Source organism: Aptenodytes forsteri, unplaced genomic scaffold (genome assembly GCF_000699145.1).
Source record: "Aptenodytes forsteri isolate BGI_AS27 unplaced genomic scaffold, ASM69914v1 Scaffold49, whole genome shotgun sequence".
NCBI classification, from domain to species: domain Eukaryota; kingdom Metazoa; phylum Chordata; class Aves; order Sphenisciformes; family Spheniscidae; genus Aptenodytes; species Aptenodytes forsteri.
This window is the reverse complement of record NW_008795125.1, coordinates 7894974-7901249: the sequence shown is the minus strand read 5'-3', so window position 1 is coordinate 7901249 and position 6276 is coordinate 7894974.

The following is a 6276-nucleotide window of genomic DNA, read 5'->3' as shown; positions in this document are numbered from 1 at the left end:
CAGCCCTCTGATCATCTTCGTGGCCCTCCTCTGGACCCGCTCCAACAGGCCCATGTCCTTGTTATGCTGGGGGCCCCAGAGCTGAACGCAGTACTCCAGGTGGGGTCCCACGAGAGTGGAGTAGAGGGTCAGAATCACCTCCCTCGACCTGCTGGCCACGCTTCTTTTGATGCAGCCCAGGATACGGTTGGCCTTCTGGGCTGCAGGCGCACATTGCCGGGTCATGTTGAGCTTCTCATCAACCAACACCCCCAAGTCCTTCTCCTCAGGGTTGCTCTCAACCCATTCTCCGCCCAGCCTGTATTTGTGCTTGGGATTGTCCCAACTCATCTGCAAGACCTTGCACTTGGCCTAGAAAAAGTTATATGTAAAAGGCCAGATGAAGACAATGCACACTGATGTTTCCAGTGGATTTAGTGCAACTCTTTCATCGTTGGGGAAGACCTGAGTTTTAAATAGACCAGCTCTTTACTGACTTCATATGAGTATCTTAATCTCAGTTTGATTGGCAATCTTTTGTACAGGGATCACTCTTGGAGGATGAAAGCAAAGGAAAAATTTCTTTCAGAAACAAAAAAAGGTGGGCAGGAAGCCATCTGGTGGGAAAGTCTGAAAAGATAAATTAAATGGAGGTTGCTTCAATGGGGACCACTTAGCAGCCCATAGCGACCAGTGTCTAGGGTGATGTACCAATTGGGGATAGTGCTACTCAGTATAAATCCAATTAAAATTCTGACCGGGATGAAGATCTTTGGCACATTCCTAGACTATTAATGTTGGGATGGGAAGCAAGACTTGAGATTTAGGCAATTAGGTACTCAGGTCTGCAACATGTGTGCAGAGTTTGCTACCAGGGACCAGCCAGAAAATACCAAACACATATGGGTGTGCCTCAGAAACCAGCTGCCCTCATTGCACTTTGGCTGTGACATGTTCCAATGTCTGGGACGCCATGACAATGCAGATCCAAAATGAGAGGCACTATCCAAAATTACAGAGAAGGAACTGACTTACAGGGAGATGATGACAGCCTGTGCACAAAGGGGAACTGTTCGGCTGTAAAGAGTATTTTTGGAGTTCCTCAAGGATCGGTCTCAGGACTGATGTGACAGTAATTTCATTAATAACATTGCCACAAAAAAAAAGCCTGCTGTAAATGGAATTGGCTGATGAGAAGTTTAAAATATCCAGCATTATCAATGCAGAGAAGGATGAGGAAATCATACAGAAAGCACCAGATAATGTCAGTGATGGGAGTAAGAGAAAGAGAATGACTTTCAACAGGGAGAACAAGTTTGGCACTTCCCTTACAAGTCAATGAGAAAAGGATATGTGGATTGATGGTGTGAGTATATTAATGCAAATCTGCAATAATATGGATCCTGTTAAGTTTCTTGCTCACCAGTCCAAAAGAATAGATGATCTGATCAGATAAGTTGGCCTCAGCACCAGCGCCTCAGTTAAGGGCTGACCTGACTTGCAAAGTCACCAATATGAAAAAGAATTGGGGATAATGGTGCCCTATGTGTATCCGAACATTTCTGAACCAACTTTCTCCATTTTATATGGATAAGTGCTCTCAGTGACATGAAGTATAAATCATCACCGTGTAGGGATTGCAATGCAACTAAACAAGGACTGGGGTTCATCCCTCTTGTGCTGATGACTTTTTGGCCTTAACCACTTTGTGTAATTTCTTTCCTATTTCAGTATCGCCTCAGTGAAAAGCAGGCAATAGGCACAGGGCAGGGTCTGGCTGCTGGGCACTTAGGAGGGACCTGGGGGACACTGCAGTCAGCGGCCTCCACTCCTCAGACAGTCTGGGGCAGTCTGGTGGGTACAGAAGAAGGAACAAGTCACCTGGGACAGACAGACGAGCCTCCCTGCCCTACTCTGATGGCCCCAGCAAGGTAATACAACACAGCTGGTGAGTCAGAAAGGAGAAGACGATGCTCCAGAGGCAGGGATGTGAATCAGACTTTCTGCCTGTGAGGGTGGCTCCTAAAGCCATTGCCAAGAGGCTGAATCCCAGAAACACCATGCAGGTGTCCATTGCTAATCCCCACTGTCTGAGCTGTCATACCCATTGGCAGTCTCACAGGGGTCGAAAATCAAAAATTTGGCTGAGAAGCAGGCAAATCCCAGGGCACCCACTTGACCGACTTATTCTGCGAGCCTGACACACACATGCTGCAGGGATGGGCATTTTGGAAATGTTTGATGATACCACCCAACACATTCATTTGGGATGCAAGGGACACACACTCATACGAATGCACTATCTGGGAGAAATGCGGCTCTGCCAGGTGTACAGGAGCCTCCAGCCTGGGACAGAGACACAAAGCCACACCTGCAGTCTCCCATCTGGCAGAATAAATTGCAGTTTTGGATCATAGCCCTTGGGCATCAGTACAAGCTAGCAGATCCAACCCTGGAGTGTTTCACTTTAAAGTTATAAAACAGAGGGGTTGTTTTTTATTCTACAGACTGTTTTTTGGCACCAGCATTGGTGCTTTTTTTAAGGAAATAATTTAAAATGTGATTTTTGGGGGTGAATCATAACAGGCTTTTCAGAAACTTTGTGTCAATACATCTTAAGTAAGAAATTGTAGGCACCAAGATCTACAGGCTGAATTTTGCAGAAGCAAAGGGAAAAAAAAATCAAGACTATCATTTAAACTCCAGGGAAATTAATCCAAGGTCCACAGATTTCCCACTCTCCACTGCTTTTTGAGAACAAGACAAATATGCCTGAGCAGTTAACATCTCACTACTTGAATAAGTGAAATTGCCCCTTATAAGCCTAAAGCTTCCACTAAGAGAGAGAAAAAGTGAAAAAAAGAACATTTAAAACTACTGCTGGACACAAATGCTAAGACTTATTTGGCTCAGGATTTTCAGTCAATCCATTAAATCAACAGAGACACACTTGCAAGTTCCTATTTAGCCATACACCCTCAATCTTAAGATATTCAAACATAAAAGTTTGGTTCAGGCCATTCCCAGTAAAGATGTTATCAAAACTGAAAATGTCTTACACTGCTGGTAAATTTATTACTCAGAATCTACTTGTCTGGTTTCTTGTCAGCCTACAGAGGTTTTTTGTTGGTTTTTTTTGACAGCATAGTAACATTTTCTTTCTTCAATGCTTCATTAGCTCATCTTACTCATGCAATTTTCCCCATTTTATTTCATGTAAATTGAATTACTCATCAGCTTTTTAATGCCATCAGTGTACAAAGAGACTTCTAAAAAAAAAAAAAATCACATAGTAAAAAACCCAAAACTGATGCTTATGCAGGTAGTATAATTTATTGGAGAACTATTCATAAGAGGTATATAAAGTTAAATGTTCTTATGAGGATAGAAGGACTTGGGAGGAATTTTAACAGGATTAGATTCTCTAGTATGTGGCTGAGGTAAGGTGGTTAGAAAATATTTTCCAAACCAGGGTTTTTTTGCCTTACTGTATCTTTTTTTCTTTCTTTCTTTTGGCAAGTGTGGCTAATGGTACTCACGCTTCAATGCCTTAGTTTATTTGCTAAGTATTCCCCTCTTGAAAGGATGTGCCATAAGCAGAATATTCTGTTTATTCACCAGAATAGGCAGGTGAACTGCAAGCAGTTTACAACTTTGCATGCGAGTATTTTCTCATCCCCTGCAAGATCAAAAGTGACAGCAAAATCAAGCAGTGGGGTTGCCGGTGCAGACTTGAATTTGACTGTGTGAGAGAGGTTTCGGTGAGAGGTTTGCACTGACTCACAGCCACGGACAATGAACATGCACAGGTCAGGTGAAAAGAGGGGCGAAAGCCCAGAAGCAGGGTACTAGGACAGGACTCGGGGTGCCCTATCAGAGATCCCTCTCATGGCCTGGGTATCTCCCTATTTCTCCCCAACGAGGACAAGCTCCTCCTTGCACATGCAGGGTGTAGGGCAGAGAGGTGGAAAGCAGAGGGAGGGGGTTGTGAGGATCAGTGCATTAAACACCCTTGTAAAACACAGTTACAGGGTCTGAAAAAAGCAGCTCAGCTAGAAAAAAAAACAGTTTTTCAGTTATTAACCCTGTTATACATCAGATGACTGATATTCAGGCGCATATGCACACAATTAATTATTTTTAAATGTCTCATTTTAGCACTGCTTTTTATCCTAACATTAAGGTACAGTCAAATACTAAACACAAACCACTGCAATAAACAACATTAAAGCAGTAAGAAAGCAAATGGCTGAATGCTGAGTGAGCAGACAAGATAAAACAGTGTAAATCATACCTAGCAAACCCTCAGGGGTCTTTCCCAAGCATGATCAATAAGAGGTTAGTCTTCTGAGCAGAAAGAATTTCTTCTAGGACAGACAGGCAGCATCAGCTGAGATTTGTCTCTCATAGACAGGGTATATAGCAAAAGGTTTCCAAATGTCACTATATAACCAGCAAAACTGGTGACTTGTAAGATTGCCTCATATATACTGAAAGTGATGAGAGAGGGGTCTTACAATACGCAGGCTAACCCAGGGAGCAAGCATTGAAGTGGTATCAGTATGATGAGACACAAGAAGGAACATCTGTGAGACATTAAAAAAAAAAGATAGACAAAATAGCTGATCAAAATCTCAGGGAGAAACTTGGTCCCAATTTCATTAAAAAGAAGCTTTCACCTGCAACTAATGCCCTTGCTTGCAAAAGCCTTTTGGTTTTAACAGAGAAAGCAAGCTGGACTTTGAAAAATCACTGCTTGTGGCAGGGAGAGCACTAATTAGCCAGTGGGGACCCTGGGGAGTAGGTCTGTGTGTAGCTGTGAAGCTCAACATTTCTTGCTAAATTTTCTGTCAGTCTGAAGTGAGGTAGGGTGCATAGCCAGAAGCAGTCTTTCTCACAGTATCACTGCTTTCAGCCCTGACTGAAGCTGGGAAGCATAGCAGTTTGTAAGAGTTAAAAAATTATCTTCCAGTTTTTTACCACAGAGTTCAGTTTTCCCTCTCATTCTGGATTGCATTTCCAACAGTTTAGCCAGTAATGAAACCAGCTGCAGATAGCATACTAGCTGGGGCTACTGAGCCTTCAGCACGGTTCATTTTCCAGCCTTCTCTCTCAAGGATTTCACTGAGTCAATTCAAAGGAAAAAAAGGATGGGGAGATTTCAACATCTTCTACCCTGGTTCTTGCCCGTGATTTGTCCTTGAAATGCACACACTAGCATAACAGTAATCCAGAGCCAAGCACCTGACACATCTCTAATTATCATTGTTCTTGTGGTTTTACTTTGGATTTTTCCCCTGTGAAAGCCTTCTTTTTGAGTCAGAACCCTCATTGTATCTTAAAGCTGTTTCTGCTGCATTTGTTCGAGATTATTTGTTTCTACCTAATCACATCTAAACACCCTTGTAATGGATAGTAGTAGCTATTCTTTCAGTCCAGAGGAAATCTTCAGATAACCAGGAATTTACTGCAAAATGCTGCCCTTCATTCCTCTTATTCATTCTTTATATGATTGCAGCTGACCGAGATGGAAATTTGCAGAAGGTAAATGCTGAGCAAAGCTGTCTCCTTGCACTAACCTCATTTTCACAAGAGAAATCTTTCTGAGCTTTTAGCAGATGTACTTTATGATTTGATGTTGTCCTTTCAGCTCTTCTTACCCAAATAGGTCAAAACCTCCTCTGTAAAGGAGGTTTTAAATCAAAACCGGATCCAGCATCAATATCGGCTCCTGGGAATCGTAGCTACTCCAGAAGCCCCATTTTTAGTGGGAATGGGACATAACGGAGCAGTTGTTTCCAACAGCTTGGTGAAATACGAGTACCTTACAAGGAGGAGGCATGGATTACCCCCTGTGAACAAGGTTTTTTTGAGCTCTGGCAGCTCCAGGGTCTTCACACGCAGGGAGCCCTGGAGAAAGCGCTACGGGACAGATAGATTCAGGTAGTCTTGCTAGCTTGGTGTCAGCATCACCACCAGGCTGGGAAGAAAGTGGAGACACAGGAAGGGTTGAAGACATGGCCAATTTGCTCAAGAGAGGCTTGGCTGTAAAAAGGTCGGGAGCTGCCCATACTGATACACTGCTGCCAGGGCCTGCTCCACTCCTAGAATCATAAATCATAGAATCATAGAATCATAGAATCATAGAATCATAGAATCATAGAATCATAGAATCATAGAATCATAGAATCATAGAATCATAGAATCATAGAATCATAGAATCATTGAGGTTGGAAATGACCTCTAAGATCATCGAGTCCAACCGTCAACCCAACACCACCATGCCCACTAAACCAT